Raw genomic sequence first — 23,969 nt, 5'->3', positions numbered from 1 at the left:
CTGAGGTTGATCGGTTCTATGAAGACCTACAACACCTTCTAGAACTAACACCAAAAAAAGATGTCCTCTTCATCATAGGGGATTGGAATGCTAAAGTAGGAAGTCAAGAAATCACCGGGATAACAGGCAGGCATGGCCTTGGTGTACAAAATGAAGCAGGACAAAAGCTAATAGAGTTTTGCCAAGAGAACATGCTGATCATAGCAAACACTCTTTTCCAACAGCACAAGAGGCGACTCTACACATGGACATCCCCAGATGGTCAATATCGAAATCAGATTGATTATGTCCTTTGCAGCCAAAGATGGAGAAGCTCCATACAGTCAGTAAAAACAAGACCTGGAGCTGACTGTGGCTCAGATCATGAGCTGCTTCTTGCAAAATTTCGGCTGAAATTGAAGAACGTCGGGAAAACCACTAAACCATTCAGGTATGACCTCAATCATATCCCTGATGAATATACAGTGGAGGTGAGGAATAGATTTCAGGGATTAGACCTGATAGACAGAGTGCCTGAGGAACTATGGACGGAGGTCTGTAACATTGTTCAGGAGGCAGCAACGAAATCCATCCCAAAGAAAAAGAAATGCAAGAAAGCCAAGTGGCTGTCTGATGAGGCTTTACAAGTAGCTGAGGAAAGAAGGGAAGCGAAAAGCAAGGGAGAAAGGGGAAGATATACCCAACTGAATGCAGAGTTCCAGAGAATAGCAAGGAGAGACAAGAAGGCCTTCTTAAATGAACAATGCAAAGAAATCGAGGAAAACAACAGAATGGGAAAGACTAGAGATCTCTTCAAGAAAATTGGAGATCTCAAGGGAACGTTTTGTGCAAAGACGGGCATGATAAAGGACAAAGAAGGCAGGGACCTAACAGAAGCAGATGAGATTAAGAAGAGGTGGCAAGAATATACAGAAGAACTATACAGGAAAGATCTGAATGTCCCTGATAGCCATGATAGTGCGGTCACTGAACTTGAGCCGGACATCCTAGAGAGTGAAGTCAAGTGGGCCTTAGGAAGCATTAGTAACAACAAAGCTAGCGGAGATGACAGTCTTCCAGCCGAGCTATTTAAAATCCTAAAAGATGATGCTGTTAAAGTGCTGCATTCAATATGCCAACAAATCTGGAACACTCAACAGTGGCCACAAGACTGGAAAAGGTCAGTTTACATTCCAATTCCAAAGAAGGGCAACGCCAAAGAGTGTTCAAACTACCGCACAATTGCGCTCATTTCACATGCCAGCAAGGTGATGCTCAAAATCCTACAAGCTAGGCTTCAGCAGTATGCGAACCGAGAACTACCGGAAGTACAAGCTGGGTTTAGAAGAGGCAGAGGAACTAGAGATCAAATCGCCAACATTCGCTGCATCATGGAGAAAGCAAGAGAATTCCAGAAAAACGTCTATTTCTGCCTCATTGACTACGCTAAAGCCTTTGATTGTGTGGATCACAACAAACTGTGGCAAATTCTTAAAGTGATGGGAGTACCAGACCACCTTACCTGTCTCCTGAGAAACCTGTACGAGGGTCAAGAAGCAACAGTAAGAACCAGACATGGAACAACCAAGTGGTTCAAAATTGGGAAAGGAGTACGACAAGGCTGCATATTGTCACCCTGCTTATTTAACTTATATGCAGAGTACATCATGAGAAATGCCGGGTTGGATGAATCAGAGGTCGGAATTAAGATTGCTGGGAGAATTATCAACAACCTCCGATATGCAGACGATACCACCCTAATGGCAGAAAACGAAGAGGATCTAAAGAGCCTCTTGTTGAGGGTGAAAGAGGAGAGTGCAAAAGCTGGTTTGAAACTCAACATTAAAAAAACTAAGATCATGGCATCTGGCCCCATCACTTCCTGGCATATAGAAGGGGAAGAAATGGAAGCAGTGACAGATTTTACTTTCTTGGGCTCCAAGATCACCGCAGACGGTGACTGTAGCCATGAAATTAAAAGACGCTTGCTCCTTGGGAGGAAAGCTATGGCCAACCTAGACAGCATAGTAAGAAGCAGAGACATCACCTTGCCGACAAAGGTCCGTCTAATCAAAGCTATGGTTTTCCCAGTAGTAATGTATGGCTGTGAGAGCTGGACTATAAGGAAGGCTGAGCGCCGAAGAATTGATGCTTTCGAACTGTGGTGCTGGAGAAGACTCTTACGAGTGCCCTGGACTGCAAGGAGGTCAAATCAGTCCATCCTAAAGGAAATCAACCCTGAGTGCTCATTGGAAGGACAGATAATGAAGCTGAAGCTCCAATATTTTGGCCACCTAATGCGAAGAGAAAACTCCCTGGAAAAGACCCTGATGCTGGGAAAGACTGAAGGCAAAAGGAGAAGGGGACGGCAGAGGATGAGATGGCTAGATTGCATCACGGATGCAATGAATATGAACTTGAGCACGCTCCGGGAGAGAGCGCAGGACAGGAAGGCCTGGCGTGCTATGGTCCATGGGGTCACAAAGAGTCGGACACGACTGAACGACTGAACAACAACAATGTGGGAAAGCAAATTGGCTTGAGCCCATTAATCTGTACAAGGTCTGTCTAAAAGACAAATGACTTATGGATGGCATCTTGACCCTACTAACTCCCTACTGGTGCATTGCTGTTTCCCCAGAGTCCAGAGAGTGAGAGCTTTATATGTAGTGGGGGGAAGAAGAATCAAATAGCGTAAGAAAGGGCAGTTTCATTGATGGAGTGAGACATTCCCATTCCAAAACAGCTCTTTCTTTCCTAGAACCTTTCTGTAAGAACTTCAGTTCTATCGCCTAGGCACTGGTGATTTCAGAATATTAACTATTCACTCTACCTGCCTGCCACAGGTTCAGAAATTTGTTATGGCAGACCTGGGTGCTTTACAAATGATCCGCCTTGGGGTGGAACATTACAATGGCCAGTTCTAGATTTCCCATAAGTTGTTAATACTACTTTTCTTTTGCACACTAGAGAAAACCCTACACATTCCCAGGTAAGAGACCATTCTAATAACAAATAATGATCTAATTATATAGATTAATATTCAGTTTCTGTCTAGGGTAACCTCACCATTGCACTCACAGTTCTGTTATATCCGACCAAGTATTATTTTCTTCCTAGGTATGTTGCTTAATCATTACATATTAAAAGCTTATGTGTGGTTATGATAAAATTACGCAGAGGTTTCAATCCTATACACACCTTGTTGTTGTTGTTGTTGTTGTTGTTCAGTCGTTCAGTCGTGTCCGACTCCTTGTGACCCCATGGACCATAGCACACCAGGCCTTCCTGTCCTGCGCTCTCTCCTGGAGTGTGCTCAAGTCCGTATTCATTGCATCGGTGATGCTATCTAGCCATCTCATCCTCTGCCGTCCCCTTCTCCTTTTGCCTTCAATCTTTCCCAGCATCAGGGTCTTTTCCACTGAGTTTTCTCTTCGCATTAGGTGGCCACAATATTTGAGCTTCAGCTTCAGTATCTGTCCTTCCAATGAGCACTCAGGGTTGATTTCCTTTAGGATGGACTGATTTGACCTCCTTGCAGTCCAGGGCACTCGTAAGAGTCTTCTCCAGCACCACAGTTAGAAAGCATCGATTCTTCGGCGCTCAGCCTTCCTTATAGTCCAGCTCTCACAGCCATACGTTGCTACTGGGAAAATACACACTTACCTGTGAGTAAGTCTCTTTGAACTCAATGAGACTTACTTCAGAGTAGACATGCATAGGGTTGCATTGTGACTGAGCTTTCCAATCTGACGTTATTCTGTTAGCATAATCTACCTTGGTGTTTATTAAACTGAACTATTGCTCAACAATTATAGCTTCTTAGCTAACATACTATCCCTGTATAGAAAACTAAATTGTAGGCACAGTCAAAATATGGAAGGGGGATTGGGGTCATGGCAGCAGTGGTACAGATTGTGTTGGGAATGCCTAAGTGCATTTAGTTTGTACTCATGTAGGTTTTGTGCAGAAGAGTCAATTGATGAATGGAAGTTGAGGGCAGGGACAGTTCTACTCCCCCTCTACTAAACACAAAACCCACAGGAGGGTGGTGGCTCCAGTTTCAGAGGGACGGAGATTCCATTCTGGATTTTAGTTACAATCAGCCAGCAGTCTACAGCAGCTATTCAAGATGCTGACCCCTATCCTAAATATGGGTCCAGCACCTTGGATAGCTCCTATAGACTTCTGGCAGGTTGTCAATCTCTGCCCCTCCAAAACTGGAGCCACCAGCCTCCCCTGGCAAAACCACAATCCTGAGCTAAAATAACTACAAGGAAATTAAATCATTTTCTAATTTATAAGATTGTGACTCTCCATCAAAATTCTAAAAATGTACTAAAATACATTACTTGATTTTAAAAAATCAAGAAATACAATAAGAGAACAACAGTAAGAAATACAAGAGATGTTTCAGATTGACAATACAGCATGATTATTCTCATTTGGGGGGCGGGGGGGTTGGTCACATTTGAATCCCATTCTTTGTGCAAGGAGTTCAAGGTAGACTACGAAGCTGATATGTTTTCACAACAACCTTGTGAATTGTGAACTAACTTAGAAGAAGAGGCAATGAATTACCTAAGCCAGCTACTGTACTTCCTGATTGAAAGATAGAACCTGGGTTTCCCACATCAAAAATGAATTCTCTAGCCACTACACTACCTGTCCTTGAAACAAACAGGTGGTAGTAATAGTCATTTGGATAACTCAAGATAGAATCTTCATCTTCTATTCATGCATCCACCTATGGAAATAGTTCCACAGATGTTATGGAACACCATAACCAGGTGTGATGGAAAACTTCTGTTCATGGTAGCAGCCAGTTTGTGAGGGTTGCCATGAATGGAGACTTTTCCAGTGCTTTTCCCATGACCACCATGTGCCCAATGCCTTCCAGAAGCTCCAGAAATTGTTAATACCATTTTTATCCTGCATACTAGAGAAAACGCATTTCCAGGTAAGATCAGCCCAGCTAATCTTAAACACCTTCAGGTCCCATTGATTTAATGGAAAATTGATGCCACCTTAAAGATCATCCAAAGCCCTGCTGATAAGATCAAGGCAACGTAAGTGGAATGACAGAAGCATTTCCACCTCCCATTCCGCCCATCTACCTGACTTACCTTGCTGCAGGTAGGATGGTGATCGAGTGCTTCTCCTCTCCCTTCCCATCCCACTGTCATGTCTCTTTTCCTCCCTTCTTGACCCTCTTCTGAGGTTACTGATGTGACCTCGGAAGGGGAGCCACCGTGGAACTCTCCATGGCACCTGGGCAGGGAGGTTGTAGCTCTGTCTATGCTTTGGGAGGGGGCAGGGAACCTGCCATATCCTGTGGCTACTCAGACACCATGTGAGGAGCCATAGGATTGCTCTGTAACTTTAAACAAGCCTCACTTAACCTTTGATTAGTAGTTAGGTTAAGTGTGGGTTGTTTAACCCTCAATTAACTCACAATGGTTGGGTTCTCATGACATGTCACAACTCCTGATTGTCCGGATCAGAGGTCGCCTATTCAGAATGGTGACTGCATGCATCCCACATGCACTGTGCCTGATAGGGGGTTAATCAAGCCACTGTGTCATGCAAACTGTTCATTTGTCTTGATCTTGTCTAGCATTATCATCTTATTTCCAAAGAAGTAGCTGTCAAGGAAGGAGGGAAGGAGGATCCCAGCCGTTGGGACCGTCCCCAACCTCCCTGCGAGGGAGGACCACCCAGGGCCCAATCCTGGGACCCCCTTCCCCAAAACACGACTGGCCAAACTTGGCCTTTCAGTCCCCCAGAATACCCAGTAGCCACCCTCTTAACCAAGAGGCACTGAAATTAGCACTGAGGTTATGCAGAGAGATCACACCAACTAAAGGTTGGATAAAGGCTTATTAAGATCAAAATAAAGGGGTAGAGGAAAGTACGATAGAAGATTGATAGTATAATCCCATGCATACCTACTCAGAAGTAAGTCATATGGAGTTCAATGGAACTCCAGGAAAGTGTGCATAGGATTGTTGCAGCCTGAGCACCATTATTTCCAGAGGGATTTGCTTCTATGTAACGGGTGGAAGTCAGACAACTTTTTGTACTGTATAGGAGTTATGCTGGATGAAATGTGTTTACACAAATGCATGGAGACTTTATAACAAGTTTGCTGTACTTACGAGATTCACATCCTAAGCCCAAAGGCAATTATACTTCCATGTCCAAAACTGCTTTGATATGGTGCAGCTCTTTTAACATCAATAAAATTAATCCAGTAATCTGTTTGAAGACTGAAGTCAATTACTTTTGCGATTGTACCCCAAGGACTAAAAACATGATTTTGCAGTTTGAGGATATACTTATTATTCTACTGCCAAACCTGGGTGATCCCATACATAGTGAAAAAGGGCCACCCAAAAGTAAAGTGGTAGTTTTTACTTGGGGGACTCTCCAGGTTGTTGTTGTTGTTGTTGTTCAGTCGTTAAGACATGTCCAACTCTTCGTGACCCCATGGACCATAGCACACCAGGCCTTCCTGTCCTCTGCTCTCTCCCGGAGTGTGCTCAAGTTCATATTCATTGCATCGGTGATGCTATCTAGCCATCTCATCCTCTACCGTCCCCTTTTCCTTTTGCCTTCAATCTTTCCCAGCATCAGGGACTTTTCCAGGGAGTTTTCTCTTCGCATTAGGTGGCCAAAATATTTGAGCTTCAGTTTCAGTATCTGTCCTTCCATTCCAGGGGACTCGTAAGAGTCTTCTCCAGCACCACAGTTCGAAAGCATCAATTCTTCGGCGCTCAGCCTTCCTTATAGTCCAGCTCTCACAGCCATACATTACTACTGGGAAAACCATAGCTTTGATTAGACGGACCTTTGTCGGCAAGGTGATGTCTCTGCTTCTGACTATGCTGTCTAGGTTGGCCATAGCTTTCCTCCCAAGGAGCAAGCGTCTTTTAATTTCATGGCTACAGTCACCATCTGCGGTGATCTTGGAGCCCAAGAAAGTAAAATCTGTCACTGCTTCCATTTCTTCCCCTTCTATATGCCAGGAAGTGATGGGGCCAGATGCCATCTTCATTTTTTTAATGTTGAGTTTCAAACCAGCTTTTGCACTCTCCTCTTTCACCCTCAACAACAGGCTCTTGAGATCCTCTTCGCTTTCTGCCATTAGGGTGGTATCATCTGCATATCGGAGGTTGTTGATAATTCTCCCAGCAATCTTAATTCCAACCTGTGATTCATCCAGCCCGGTGTTTCTCATGATGTACTCTGCATATAAGTTAAATAAGCAGGGTGACAATATGCAGCCTTGTCGTACTCCTTTCCCAATTTTGAACCACTTGGTTGTTCCATGTCTGGTTCTTACTGTTGCTTCTTGACCCTCGTACAGGTTTCTCAGGAGACAGGTAAGGTGGTCTAGTACTCCCATCTCTTTCAGAATTTGCCACAGTTTGTTGTGATCCACACAATCAAAGGCTTTAGCGTAGTCAATGAGGCAGAAATAGACGTTTTTCTGGAATTCTCTTGCTTTCTCCATGATGCAGCGAATGTTGGCGATTTGATCTCTAGTTCCTCTGCCTCTTCAAAATCCAGCTTGTACTTCCGGTAGTTCTCGGTTCGCATACTGCTGAAGCCTAGCTTGTAGGATTTTGAGCATCACCTTGCTGGCATGTGAAATGAGCGCAATTGTGCGGTAGTTTGAACACTCTTTGGCATTGCCCTTCTTTGGAATTGGAATGTAAACTGACCTTTTCCAGTCTTGCGGCCATTGTTGAGTGTTCCAAATTTGTTGGCATATTGAATGCAGCACTTTAACAGCATCATCTTTTAGGATTTTAAATAGCTCAGCTGGAATACTGTCATCTCCACTAGCTTTGTTGTTACTAATGCTTCCTAAGGCCCACTTGACTTCACTCTCTAGGATGTCCGGCTCAAGTTCAGTGACTGCACTATCATGGCTATCAGGGACATTCAGATCTTTCCTGTATAGTTCTTCTGCATATTCGTTCCACCTCTTCTTAATCTCATTTGCTTCTGTTAGGTCCCTGCCTTCTTTGTCCTTTATCATGCCCGTCTTTGCACAAAACGTTCCCTTGAGATCTCCAATTTTCTTGAAGAGATCTCTAGTCTTTCCCATTCTGTTGTTTTCCTCGATTTCTTTGCATTGTTCATTTAAGAAGGCCTTCTTGTCTCTCCTTGCTATTCTCTGGAACTCTGCATTCAGTTGCATATATCTTCCCCTTTCTCCCTTGCTTTTCAGTTCCCTTCTTTCCTCAGCTACTTGTAAAGCCTCCTCAGACAGCCACTTGGCTTTCTTGCATTTCTTTTTCTTTGGGATGGATTTCGTTGCTGCCTCCTGAACAATGTTACGGACCTCCGTCCATAGTTCCTCAGGCACTCTGTCTATCAGGTCTAATCCCTGAAATCTATTCCTCACCTCCACTGTATATTCATAAGGGATATGATTGAGGTCATACCTGAATGGTTTAGTGGTTTTCCCTACGTTCTTCAATTTAAGCTGAAATTTTGCAAGAAGCAGCTCATGATCTGAGCCACAGTCAGCTCCAGGTCTTGTTTTGACTGACTGTATAGAGCTTCTCCATCTTTGGCTGCAAAGGACATAATCAATCTGATTTCGATATTGACTATCTGGTGATGTCCATGTGTAGAGTCGCCTCTTGTGCTGTTGGAAAAGAGTGTTTGCTATGATCAGCGTGTTCTCTTGGCAAAACTCTATGAGTCTTTGTCCTGCTTCATTTTGTACACCAAGGCCATGCTTTCCTGTTATCCCGGTGATTTCTTGACTTCCTACTTTGGCATTCCAATCCCCCATGATGAAAAGGACATCTATGACCCATTGCCCTAGGAAGATCCACCCATGGCAAAGTTAGCTCAAGGGCAGAATGGGTACCCTTTGCACTTCGATCAGGATCCAGCTGCACCCTGACACAGATTCAAAGTCCTGCCCAGAGCACTTCCACAGTATCGGCAGGGATACAGCAGACCTGCCACAAGCCCCTCCATGTTGAAACCTAGCACCCAGAGAAAGATGAGGCAATGCTTCGCAAGGTGAGCACTTGGGGACAAAGACAGAGCTTTGTAAAATGGCTAGCTCTGCCCTACTTGCAGCTATTAGATTCCACTTTGGCTGAAACAGTGCAAGTCACTGTTTGCCCATGCAGCTAAATGTTTAGGACGGGATTGTGCCTCCTCGTCTGTGTACTGAACTGGGAATTAACATGCATTTATTTTCTCTTACAGCAAACCTGCCGGCTTGTTACCCATCAAACCAAAAATAGCTTACCACCCTTATATTGTGATTTACCATGTGCTTAATAACACCCCCTTCTGTTTCTCCAGTCCAAACTACAGGCAGCAGCAAAAAAAAAAAATAGACAGTTATCCATGGGCCACCATACATGGCTGGGAGATACAGGGTAGGATCCAACAGTGCCCTACTGCTGGCGGCAAGCACCGCTGCCGCTGGTCCCTGGTGTGCACACGGCCAGCCCCGGCAGTGCGCACATGGCTGGCAGTGGTGATGTAGTGCTTCTGGGGCAAGCCCTCAAAGGACTGGAAGCACACATTTCAGGAAGGGCCAGGCCAGGCCTTACCGCAACTTGCTTTTCCAATCGTTTGGAGGCTTGCCCCTGGAAATGCCACATCGCTGTCGCTGGTGGCAGGAACTGTGTGCGCACTGCTGCTGGGGCCAGCGATGCGCACGCCGGGAACTGGCAGTGCTCCCCGCCAGCAGCAGGACACCATTGGTTCCCACCCTCTGTTTCGGCTTGTTTTGTTTATGTATTTAATTGTTAGATGTATATCCTGGCTTTCCACCAAAATTGCCACTCAGGGTGGCAAACGATAATAAAACTGAGATTAAAACCAAAAGTGTATTAAAACATAAGATGAAACTAAATTAAATAAAAACACAATTAAAAACACATTCTCTAAAAGAAATAAACAGCCCCCAACCCATTAAACCCTGCTTCAGCAATAGACCAGCTTACATGCCACTGGCCTGCCTGAATAAGAATACCTTCTTGGGTCCCAGGTTGTGCAGGCTAGGTTTATAGAGAATAGATTCTTATTCAATTCATAAGCACAATATGAAGGCTTGACTTGGTTTGCTTTCTGTGCCATCATATGAAAAAAGAAAGTTTGGGATCTTGCACTAATGGAGACATCTTTCACTAAACATCTTCAGGTACAAAGGGGCCAAGTAGAAATTGACACTTGTTATGGGATATGGTATCCATTTATTGAATTTACAAATACTGAGAAGAATATACGGCAGTCTCCTAAGACACACGGAACTCTGTGGCGTGATCTGTTAGGATGATGAGTGATAACTTTATCAGATAATCTTGCTTGTACCAAATAGAGATCCTGTGTGATCAGAAAGGCTGTAAAGAAATCGACTCACATGTGGCATACTTAAATTGTTACTGTTCTCTGTTACTGTGAAAAATTCAATAAAAAAGGAAAGGGAAAAACCGGAACCCTGTTCAAACAGGGTTTTAAAGCATGGTTTCATTCAAGTTATTACTGGAGTGACATCACTTCACCTTTCCCCCCTCTTCCATTATACTGTTACGTGTGCACACCCCACTTCTGAGTGGTGAGAAGTATCGGGGGCTCCCACACTTACTCAGGGTTCAGTTTCCACAGAGGTTACAAGAGGCGTGGTGTTTCCGTGATATAAGGTAGAGGGCCAGAACAGACATTAGTTAAATGTGTGTCCGGCAGCTCTGTCTTCCTTTCGTTCTTCCTTTAGAGTAGGTGCAGGTGCCCCAATCTGGACCTTAAAAGCCCCTTACCCTTCCACCTCTAGGGCCCTGCTGCTCCAGATTGGGGGCCCTGCACCTACTCTAGAGTAAAAACGAGGAGAAGAAAAACAAAGCTGCTACACACACATTTCAAGTAATGTCTGTTTGGGCCTTTTTGCACGCGCGCGCGTGCATACACACACGCTGACCACTTTCTTTTCACAACTGCAGATTTGGGGGGGATTCGTGAAAGGTCATTTATTCTTACACACACACGCACACACACACATTGCTTACTACAATGTGTATGGAAAACAGGAGCTTTTAAACATTGTTTAAAGTGGCACTATAGAAAGACAACTGGGTGAAATCACTTGGGCTCAGAGTGACTTGGGGCACTAGGGGGTGATAAGATGAGATGTATTTGGCCCCACTATCTGCAGCTGACCAACCACAGTGTGGAAACTGATGGAATTGTCCCCAAGCGTGCAGCCATTGCATCACCTTTCAAAGTAGGGATGGGTGAGGATTTTGTTCAGTTCATTTTTTTGGTCATAAGCATGTTCCAAAATTCACAAATTTCTTTTAAAATGGGATGGGAAAATCTTGAGAGTTTAAAAAACATGAATGTGGGAGGAAACAAAACTGGCAGATTTGTTCATCACTATTTCAAATTTTGCTATACTAATAAGGATTGCGGTGTAATCAGCCATCTGCACAAATGATATAGGTCAGGATCCATCCTGACTCCCCAGATGTGAGCAGAAAGCCCTTTCCCTGTGCAAAAGTGTGATAATATGATTGCAGCTGCATCCCCTTGAACTTCATTGGATCCTGTTACTGTGAGTCCCCTGACTTTAAGGAGCACCTTTTTTGGGTGGTCAGAGTGGTTACAGTGGAAAGCCCCCCCCCCCCCAATCCTCACTTTGTAAACAACATGTCAGGGAATATATACCTACCCACTTAAGTGTTCACCTCATGCATCTGATGAAGTGAGCTCTAGCCCAGCCTGTGCCACAATGAAATTGTTAGTTTTGCTCACAATGAAATCTAGATCTAGATCCATTTGAATCTGGCTTCAGGTCTGATTATTGGAGAGAGACTGCTTTGGACAATCTATGCTGGGAACTGGACAGGGTGTGTGTGTCCCTGTTATTCCTGCTGGATCTTTCAATGGCTTTCAATACCATCAACCATGGTAGCCTTCTGAGGCATCTGTCTGAGGTGGGACTGGGAGGCACTGTTATACAGTGGCTCCAGTCATTTCCTAGAGGAGTGACCCCAGAAGGTGGTGCTGGGGGATTCCTGTTTGACACCATGGCCATTGGCCTGTGGTGTCCCTCAGGGGTCCATCTTATCCCCCATGCTGTTTGACATATACATGAAACTGATGGGAGAGATTGTCCTGAGTTTGTCATCAGCATCACCAGTATGCTGATGACACCCAACTCTATCTCTCCTTTCCATCTAAATCCAAGGGAGCTGTTCTGGTTCTAAATTGGCGCCTGATGTTGGTAATGGACTGGATGAGGGCAAACAAATTGAAGCGTAATCCAGGGAAGACAGAGGTGCTTTTGGTCAGTCGAATGGCAAGTCAGGAAATAAGGATTCAGCCTGTGCTGGATGAGGATACACCCCGCTGGAAGATTCAGGCTCACCATTTGGGTGTACTCTTGGACTCAGTCCTGAACCTGGATGCCAGTTCTTGGTGGTGGCCAGGAGTGTGTTTGTACAGCTGAGGCTTATGCACCAACTGAGCCCATTCCTAGCAACATCTCATCTGGCTCCAGTCTCACATGGCTTAGTTCCATCCTGTTTGAACTGCTGCAATGCACTCTACATGGGTCTGCCTTCAAAAACTATTCAGAAACTTCAGTTGGTCCAGAATGCTGTGGCCAGACTGTTGACCAAAGCTAGTTACAGGGAGTGTACCACTCCCTTGTTACAACACCTTCACTGGCTACCGGTCTGCTTCCGGACAGAATTCAAAGTGCTGATTATGACCTATAAAGCCCTACACGGCTTGGGACCAAGCTGCCTAAAAGGCCACCTTCTCTCATATGAGCCTGTCTGGTCTTTAAGTTCTTCTAGAGAGGCCTTTTTTTCAAGACCACTGTCTTCAGAGGCGTAGTTTGTGGCAACCCAAAAGAGGGCCTTTTTGGTTGCCACTTGCAGACTGTGGAACTCGCTCCCAAGAGAAGCTAGGTTCACCCGTTCTCTACTTTCCTTGTCCTGGCAGCCAAAGACCACTGTATTCAAGAAGACATTTGGTCTGTAAATGGGTCTACTGGGTTGGGCGCTTTTTTAAAATTATTTTTCCCACTGTAATCTTTAAGGTTTTATTGTATTTTAATGTATTGTTTTAATCAATTTTAATTGTGCAAGCCACCTTGAGAGCCATTTTTTGATAGAAAGGTGGGGTACAAAACAAATAAAGAAATAAATAGAAAAATCCACTTCCTCGGCAAGGAAAAGTATTGTTTTTGCCACTAGAGGACGCCTTCTCCAAGTCTTTCATTTGTAGAATGGAGAAAAATGCATGCTTGTCATTTCAACAAGCATGTGTATGATCAGATGCTGACTCATCTTGTGTATTGCATGTTCTTTATTCCAGTAACTGATGAACCACCAAGCACTATAAATATTAGAACACTCCACCTCTAAAGGACAAGGAGACCCAAGGTTTCCAGTTAATACATTTGTATTACCTGAGGATTGATTTAGACTCTACACAATAGACTCCTATTCTTCTGCTCCTCCATTATGTATATCTATGTATACTAGAGGAACGACTGATAGTATTTTAAGGGAAAAGGCAAATCTATGAACACTTGCAAGGACATAGGTCCGACCCTACCATCAGGCAAAGTGAGGAAGCCACCTTGACCAGGTGTTTTTGGGTGTTATGAAAGATCTGTAAATTGTTAGCTATAGTTTTTTTGTTTTACTGCCAAGAATGAGGAGAGGCACTTGTGGGATTTTCTGTGTCAGGTGCCAATATATCTTGACTCACCTTAAGTACACCTTGACTGTGTGCATGCATGTGCGTGCATGCATGCATGCATTCGTGTAGGGTATTTGCTGCTCTGCCTCAGGCACCAATACATTTTGGACTAGCCTTACAAAGACACCAAGGAGCTGTAATTGGTCACCCAAACAGATCATATGTTTGCTGGTATGTGTAACTTTTCAAATGTTATATAAGACAGTATGGATTGGCCCTCAGTACCTTACAACAGATCCTGGGAAATGATGGTTCTTCAAGCAGACATTAAGCGAAGGTCTCTGCTTGCTTACATGGAACAGCTACCTGCCATTAGCACTGAACCATTCAAGCAGGGGCACTGGGCAAGAAACCAGAGCCTACAACATACCTCAGCTCCAGCTCCAGGCCCTACTTTATTCTAGCAAGACAATGGTTGGACTTCAAAAGTAAGCCATGCTATAAAGCACTCATTCATCAGCTGGTCTGTTAATGTTATATGCCTGTCTCAGTCATAGGGATGTCAGAGAAATCCACAACAGATTGAAATGAATTGCTATAAATCCAACTTGTAGTTTCTGCAGTGGACCATGGACTTATGGATGGACCCTTTTTTTTACTTGGGAGGGGGATTTGCATTAATGTGCATTAGCACAGGTACGAATTAATGTGATGCACTTCAGCGCAAATGGAATGAAATTATTGTAATTCCCTAAAAAAAAAACACCCCCTATTCCATCAAGGAGCTAATAATGAAATGAAAGACACCTGACAATCTGTGAAACACAGGTGGAACAGGTTTAACAAAATCCGTACATCTCTACTCATTCATGAATGTGGCGCATTCGTACTTGCCTGTACAACAGAACAAAATGAAAACAGAAAAGCTATTCCTGAAGCTACAAGAAATATCAAAGAAGAACAGAGCCTGTAAGGGAAAAACTAGAGGTTAAAATTTCAGGGTCCTTGGTATTGGATACCTAGGCACACTTACTTTCGACAGTCTCAGTTTGGCCCGAATTTTGCAGATGAGGTTCCTTCAAGGATGTGATCAGTCTAGCTCAAGTCCTCAAAGGAACGTCACTTGCAAAATTTGGGCCAAACTGAGGCTGTCTAAAGTAAGCATGCCTAGGTATCACCAGGGGATACCAGGGACCCTGAAATTTTAGCTTCCAGGTTTTTTTTACAAGCCACTGATAGCAATCAGGGCAAAACGTATAATACCTTGAGGAAGAAAGTACTTCAGATAAAGCTGTCCAGGTTAAAAACAAACTGACAGATAATTGATAGTGTTCTAAAAGAGTAGGGAGGCCATTCAAACCTTGTATGTTACCGGGCCCAAATCAAGGTGCTGGTCTTAATCTATAAAACCCTTCATGGCTTCAGGGCCACAGTCTCAGAAGGATTGCCTCTTCCCATACATTCCTGCCCATACATTGAAATCATCATCTGAGGCCCTGCTCCATGTGCCCCCACATATTGAAATTCAGTGGATAGCTACTTGCGAGGGGGCCTTTGCTGTGGTAGCCTCCAAATTGTGGAATGCCCTCTCTAGAGTGATCCTCCTGGCACCTCATCATCATCAGATTTGTTAATCAATTGACCATAATACAGAAAACAGAACAAACAGAAAAGGCTATGTTCAGAGTTTGAGTACAGGTTAGTTTGCCACCCTTAGAGATCCGGTGTTAATAGCAATGTTCATAAACTTGATCATTAAATTTACCTTGGAATTAGAGCTATCCAAACAGAAAACAAGCAGAAATCTATCAGAGTGTCCAGGAAATAACACTAAATTAGGATGCAGCAATTGTTCCCTAGCTCCTTTATAGAAACTACAGTAGAACAATACATAAGAAATAGTTCTACTTTGGCACCTATTTTGTTGATTTTTTGACACCAAGAAAAGACATTTTTATTCTCCCAGGCCTTCTAAAAGAATGTTCAATTGTGGCTTGCTTTTATTTTTAATACGTTTAATGTGTTTTTAAATCTTTATTTCTTAGCTGCTTGGTTATTTATCTCTCTTAAATTACTCTGAATTATTGCTGCTGCTTTTAAGACAATTCTTTTAACATTTTTTATCATTGGTTGTATTGTATCTGTTTTTCTTATGGATGTCGCCCTGAGAGCTTCAGTGATAGGGTGACTCATAAATTGAATAAATGAATGAATAAACCCTTATGGTGCTCATCTAATATTAAAAGAACTAGAATTGTAAATACGGATCTGTCAAGTTTTAAAAGTGCTGATCAACTTATTTTCTATCTGAGTTGATCGTGCACCCATGGCCAAATGGTTATCTTAGTGCTCTGTCATGATTAGGTCCCTAGTTTGATGGTTTGGGGTAGTGTACTGAACTGTCATCTCTATATATGGTAAAATGCATCCCATCTATACATCCATCAAAGGCACTTTAGCTAGACAGAAGTCCAAGGAACAGACAGGATGGATGTACTATAATAACAAAACACAGACCTAGTCTGGGATCATTCAGGAATCATTGGTAGTAGAGGGCTGTCCTTGAAAATGTGGAATACTTCAATAGATGGGTGGAGCGTTAGTTGCTTGGGGCAGGTGAGGAGTGTGTGTTGGTGGCTATGTTACACAATGTACCTGTTTCCCAGGCCAAAAGTACATCCAATCTGAGATGGCTTCTGCCTGTACACACCCCAGTCTTGAAGATTTGGGAAGGATGAGGAAAATGGAATTGAGTTCATATAAGGGGAAGGGAATTAGCCAGTTCATGAAAGGGAAAGGGAGGATACTCTGAGCTCTCTCCCATTTTTTGAAGAGAAGCAAAAGAGCAGGGGCGATTCTGAGAAGCTGTCCGTCTACCAGGTAAAACCAGTTTTCCTTGCTAAGACAGTGTTTAACAAGGAACTGATTACATGGGCCTGTATGATGATATATATATTGTCAAGGTGGGGCTGTTGACAACATTTCCATAATTAAAGGTTGGCTTTGTATCAGCACAGTGATTAGAAGGGTGTGAATACAATCCTGAGACTTAAAAAAAAATTGCATAATTTTGGAAAGCCCTCAGAAATTGAGAACTTGGGAGCTGGGATGCTGTATACCTCACTAAGATACCATGAGTCACAAGAATTTAATTTGTTATATAAAATGTATGCAGACTGTACAAAAGATCTGAAACATGTCAAGAGAATTAACATTTGTCATCTTTCAATACATGCCATACTGTCCAATATTTCACAGATAAAAATAGGCTCAAACAGGGCCACCTCCTATCTTAGAGACTCTCATTTGTTGCTGCTCTAGAATTAGCTTTCCTCTCCTTGAAACTACCTCTGCCATCTTTTGCCATTCCAGACACAGAGTCAGCCATAAATAGCGTGCAGAACAGAATAATTACTAGCCAGGTCTGAGGGCGGAGAGCTTTCCCCCAACTCCACCTGTCAATTGTGAGCCAGTTGTGTCTGTCTGGGACTTCTCTGGTTAGTTAGAACAAGTCATGTGGGTGACTCTTCAGCTACAATAAATGCCAACAAAGTGGGCCATGAAGAAAGTGTTGGTATGAGCAGGATATTTGTCTGCACTTGCAGCTTACATGTCTTAATGTACTTGGAAAACCAGAACAAATGTTTGGAATTTGGTACTGAATTTTGGCAATCCACAGAGTTGGTTACTATTAACTGTGAGACAGGAATTGCAACCTTTTTCTTCTAGCTAGAATGGATGGATGTACGACATTACTAGGGATGTCAGAGAATTTTGCCACAAATCTCGGGGAGGCCGAATGCCAGTGCATTCGGCCCCCCGAAATTGGTGGCGAAATGGTCTGCCCCCCCCCAGGACGGGACTTACCTTGGGCGAATCCTCCTGGTGGTGGCGGCTCCGGCGGCGGTTCGGCGGCGGTTCGGCAGCGGAGGCTGCGGCGGCTGGTCTTCCGACTGGCTGCCGCTACCGCCACTTCCAGTGAAAAAACAAAACAAAACAAAAAAAACGTGATAGGCTACGTAAAGATTTACGTAGCCTATCACGGCTACATTTTTAAAAAATACTGTGATAGGCTACGTAAATGTTTACGTAGCCTATCATGGCTGAGTAAAAAAAAAAAACCGCGCGTACGCAAATAGTGGTGCCCATGGGTGCTGCCATTTGCGTTCCTTATTTTGGCACGTCTAGTCTACGTAAACATTTACGTAGACTATGGCGAAAATAAGGGGAACGCTATGCTATTTGCGTTCCCCTTATTTTCGCCATAGTCTACGTAAATGTTTACGTAGACTACACGTGACAAAATAAGGAACGCAAATGGCGGCGCCCATGGGCACCACCATTTGCATACGCGTGGTGTTTTTTTTTTTAACTAAGCCGTGATAGGCTATGTAAACATTTATGTAGCCTATCACGGCTGACTGCAGGGACGCAAATGGTGGCGGCTGCGGCCGCCGCCATTTGCAGACCCGGCCGGCCGGGATTTGCGGCGGGAGGGACGGGGCCAGAATTTCGGGGGGGGAGGGATGGCGCGCCTCCCCCCCACCGCAAATCAAAGTTCGTTCAAGATAAGTGACTTTCGTACATCCCTAGCATTACCCCCAACAAACAAACAAACGGATGTAAGTACTGCATGAAAATGTTCTGATTGGTGTCCAGTATTGATCTTTCTTCCTTAGAGGTGTCCTTTCCAGGATTTGGGTCAGTATAATGATTGGAGTTTTTATTTTTAAAAATATGTTCATAAAGCTCTAAATTTTTTAATCAATTTCAGTGCGCTGTGAGACTGATCTAATTTCAGGTCCCCTTGAGTGCAGTTTACCCTCTCCCGTTCACTTGTATTGATTACTGAATATAATAATTTTAGGCCCAGTCTTGGAAAAAATGCTTGAAGAAGAAATATATACTCTTCCTCTTGGAGCTTCCAACTGTTAAAGGACAAGCTATTCTGATCTATTTATCTCTCTGTTACTCTCCCTGAACCCTTGTCCTATCTCTTCTGTTTTGACAGATGGGTTAGTTCTAGAATAGGTGTGTGCAACACAGCTGGTGGAAGTGGACTTTCCCACCCTCTAATCCCCACAGTAGCCCCTTCACCACCACCCCCAAAATAACGTTCTTACTGTGTTGAAGGCCTGTCTAGTAGCAGTTGCTTGGTGACAGTTTCTGAAGAGGGAGAGCAAGACAATCACTTTTAATATTTATAGGTGGGCCCTGGATCAGGTACATTCAATTGTGATTGGTTTGGGAAACATCATATTCTGATTGGCTGGGGTCCTAGCTAGGTGTAAAAGAACAGATGGGAAATGATACTTACAAAATTGACAGGGATTCAGTTAGTCAGTTGGTGGTCAGTCAGAGAGGGAGTCTAGTGGTTGGTGTGTGGGGTGTGATAGACGGACTAGGGAAAGGCTGAGGAGAAAATGAATAGCTATGGCCTGAATATTAAGCTATTCCCTCTCGGTGTGATGGCTGGTGAAGATCGTGAGTAGGGAGCAGAGAGCAGGTAGCCGTATTATGCTGGTGGCCTTGATTTCAGTGGGGCTGCATATCACCTCTGGGTTTCAGTCAGAACCAGTCAGAACTCTAAAACAGCTATCCAAAGTGCTCAACCCATTCCCAAAAATGGGTCCAGCTCCTTGGACAGCTCCTTTAGAGTTCTGACTGGTTCTGACTGAAACCCACAGCGGATTCTCTGCCCCACTGAAATCGGAGCCACTTGCCTCCACTGCCAGGAGGCTGTCCTAAGATCTTGCCAGAAGAAGGTTACACAAGCAGGCAGTAAAAACCCAGATAAACTGTCCAAGCAGCCAGTACTACAACAGGAAAAACGGTCATGTCAGAAGAAGACTGTACCAAAGAGCCAGACCTAGTTGTGAGTGTATTTGGCTGGGCTGGAGGGTTAGGGAATTTGGTTTGCGGTAAAATAAGTCATTAAGAGGCTTGTATTCACAACAGTCTCTCTTGAGTCCTTAAAAATGGTCAGGAAGCATTCCTTTGAAACCCCCAAAGTAAATATTAGTATTCTTTATGTACAAAATATCCCTTTAATAAACCAACTTGTTTAATAGTTCTTGTCTCTAGTGGCAATGTCCATCTCATACCCAAGCTTCTTAAACAAAGCTACTAGGAGATTTGAAAGTATTCTGAGAGATTTAGTGGCTGCGGAAAAGGGTCAGCTTCTAGATATGTTATAGTCGGAGAGAGTTCCTGGCCCTGAAATATAAGCATTCGCTAAGAAAAATAAAAAACCCCATAGGTGGGATTTCCCAGGGAAGGAGCAGTGTCCCCATAAACAACCATCACTCCTGACCATTGGCCATGTTGGATAAGGTAGATGGGATTTATAATCCAAAATGTCTGGAGGGCACCACATTCGGGAAGGCTGACCAACTGCTATGAATCATTTAAAGTGAACTTGGATATGAAGATGCTGTTTCCGTCTTTGTATCGTATGGGATTTGTTTGCTCATGCTTAGGGGTGTACGAACCCCACTCACCTGTCTGGTCTGGGGCATCCGCTGCGGGGGGAGGTGATCTGTCCCTCCCCCCGGAATCCTTCCTGGCTGACTCTGCTCCGCAGCAAGTCTGCGGAGCTGCCGGCTGGGCCCGTCCGCAGCCGGACTTCTGGCTGCTGCCACACAAATGGCCATTTGCGTCCCTGCCCTTGGCTGTGATAGGTTACATAAATATTTACATAGTCTATCACGGCAAAGAGCAGAGATGCAAATGGCGTCTGCTATGCTGGATGCCATTTGCATCCGCAGCCCGGCAGTGGATGGCTGTGGACGGCAGCGGATGGACCTGGACTGGCCGGTGCCAGGTAGGGTCCGTCCCTACTAGACTTCATGGGGTGGCGGGGGGAGCAGTCCGTTCTGTCATGGACTCCGGGGGGCTGGATTCTAAAGAATTCGGCCTCACTGGAGTCCGTGGCGGATTTCTCTGCCATCCCAGTCATGCTCTCGGAACAAAAAGCCCTTGTGACAGACATATGCAAAATCACTTCGATTATCCGTTATTAAACAATATGGGAGTTGTGTAAGTTGAATAGCCCACATTTCACAAGGGCTATATTTTGATACATCTGGATGCTTCAGAGATGAGTCGGTTGTCACCATTTGCCAATATGCAGCTGAGGACTCTTTAAAGGTTACAAATATAACATGGTACTTCCTGCTATATCATTCAAGCAGACTTTAATGATACCATTATCTATTTCTCTGTCAATCTGACTAAGAGGAAAGAAAATTCTGGTAGACTTTGAGCATATCCTATGTATTTATTTCCTATCGTATGTCTATAACAAAAAATTGTTCTTAGCCCACCTGCAGATCATTCTTCATTCAGGAGAGATATCCTCAGAAGCAGAAATGAAAGAGATTGACTGGGTTCATATAACACAATAATCCACACAACCCTTGAATGTGGGTTGTCACTAAGCCATGGGTTCTTGTTGAAACATAGTTTATCATGTTGTCTGAACCCAGCCATGAAAACAAACTATGGTTTGCTAACCACAAACAACCCACAGTTCACAACCCAACAACAAACCATAGGTCCTCTTCATGGCTTGTTCATGGTTAACAAAACATGGTTTGGTAGTACAGCAGGGTTGAAACACAATAACCCACATTTCAACAATAATTCACGATTCAGCAGCAACCCATACTCAACCCTTGAGTGTGGGTTATCATGTTGTCTGAACCCAGCCAATGTTATCACATTTAATTGATTTGCAAACATATTCAAGCCTTTGTAATTGCAAAGAACCTTTTGTATGTGCTTTTTAAACATGTGTTTTGCCTTGTTGTAAACTTGTTACTGTTGTATGCTGTATTAAATACAATTGCAAAAAATAGATTTGGCCATGCAGGTGCCATGCGAGCCTTATTGTTCCAGTGTTGGTATATGTGCTTCTCAGGCCCTCAGTTCTCTTCTGCATGGTTTCAAGAGGTTACATAAAAACCATTAGATCCTCATTCTGTTATTTAAGACAGCAAATGATGAAACCTCTATGTGAGTAAGTCAAATGAAATATATGAGCCAAAGAAAACATAGGCATGAGGCTATAACTACCAGGAACAACATGAGCTCAAATATTGCCAGGCCATCCCACGCAAACAAATCTGCATAATTAGAATCTAAAGACATCCACCAACTTAGATCTCCACACAGATCACTTCCCTAAGGATTCTGTTTGGCATCTCTACACTTCTCAGTTGTGTGCACAGCAGAGAGAGGAAGGAATAGCACAGCACTAGCTGGAGAACAATCTGAATGGGGATTTCACAGCATTAATGGAAACTGGATTTAGAATGGTAAGTAGCTGATAATACACATATACTGGTTCTCTGGGCAATGTATTTAATGTGAGAAAGCGGGATGGGCTAGTGACTATAAAGGGAATGGAAATGTAACTGGGAAACAGGATCTTATTATTCAGCCCACTATATGGAATTAAGAGAAGTGTTCTCTTAAAGGCATTTCTAAATTGTTCCAAAATGAAGTGTCAGACCCAATAAATTCCTAGCAGGAGAAGGCAATGCAGAACACGCTTTAGTTGTGTGTGGACTGACATCTCCACATGCTTGTGGCTTCTGATCGACATCAAATATTTTACAATACAATTCCCACCCCCACCCCATCCAATTTTCATCCAGAGAGCTCCGGCTATTGGGTGGTATAGAAATGAAATGAATAAATAAAATAAATACATTTTCCTAAATTGCTAGCTAGCCAGATTCAAATCTGACAAGCACTTTCACAATTTCAAAGGCCAGAAATGGCAACTGTGCATTTCACCCTGCCTGCTCAGACTTCTGTTTGGTTTGTTGGGTATTACAAGTCCAAAGACATTTGCAACACCATGGGCAGGGGCTGGCAGAGCGCCGTATCCTAATCCCCTCCTCCATCAATTATGGGGTGGGTGGTAGGTGGAATGGCATTGTAAATCAGATTTATTGGTAGATCCTATTAATATACAGGTCACCTTTCAGGACAGAACCATCAAGCCTGTAATCCAGTATCTACTTACCTGGGTGTAAGTCCCATTTGAGTCAATACAACTTAACTTCAGCCATGTATAGGTTTGTCCTGTAAAGGTATTAAGAGTATTGTTAAGTTGCATATTGCTAGAACTGCTGTAGGAGAAGACACGCCGGGCATAATCCAGAGAAAGATAGTCCTGTTTAAACCCCACTGAAATCCATGAGACAAAGATAGCCTCAACAAACTTAAGTTCCATTTGTTTCATTGGGACTTAAGGGCAACTGAAATGAAGCCACACAATTTAAGCAGCTCATTTAAGCAAATGAAAGACTAATATTGCTTAGGTTTGCTTAACGGGTATATTTAAATTTATTATAGGTTACTGTAATTTGGATTGCTGCTGTTCTCATCCTTGGCACAGCAGAAGGTGAGACAATATTTTTTATACATGTTTAAAGCTGTATCAGCAAGTAAATACAGCTGATGATGTCATAATCATGATATGGATACATTATAGAGCTTTAAGTATTGGCTGCATTCATGAATGGTTATTTCATGCATTTTTCTTTTTAATACTAGTGATCTTACGTTCCTCCTTTGGACAGATGTTTTGTTGCCATGTAGATTTTGAGCAGGATAGCTCTTCGATTTTTAGAAAACCCCAAATCATCTTCTAGACTTGTATTCAGTGATACTGTTCTTCCCTGCCCCACCATCAACAGTGTGATGTGTGATGAAATTTTCTTGAAGAACATCAATGTTTTTAAATTCTTTACCCCCTTATAATTCAAAATTCTGGTGTTTCAGAGCTTTCCCACCACTACCAGTAGATAAGCCTTCCCCAACCTGGTGCCCTCCACCTCTGTTGGACTACATTCTTCTTTGTTGGACTGCATGGCTTCTTTGGGTTGGGGAAGGCTGTGGAAGATATAGTTAGAAGTCCGATATACTCATAATGGCTTGGATCCAGACATAAACACACTTAGAGCAGACCCACTGAAATCAAACCTGACATTTCTTCATGTGTAAGCAGTGTGTATTTATATAGAGAGTATATTGACCGCATGTGCAACAATATGCATGCAGAACTTTTCATATGCAGGGGCCTCCCAATTTTTTCTGTGACAAGAATTGTGCTTATGGTGGACAATGGTAAATGACCCAAGCACATGTGGAGAGTTTCTCTTGCACATATGGGAATGCAAAGGGCTGAGGGGCAGGTGGGGGATGCTCTGGTTCACAGCCAACCTCTTTGTTTCAAGACCTTTGCCTCTGTGATATATGATCTTAGCACCTCCTGCCAGTTTCCT

Source organism: Heloderma suspectum, chromosome 3 (assembly GCF_057233095.1).
Source record: "Heloderma suspectum isolate Gila_16-S chromosome 3, 16-S_ref, whole genome shotgun sequence".
Classification (NCBI taxonomy): Eukaryota; Metazoa; Chordata; class Lepidosauria; order Squamata; family Helodermatidae; genus Heloderma; species Heloderma suspectum.
This window is presented reverse-complemented; position numbering follows the sequence as displayed.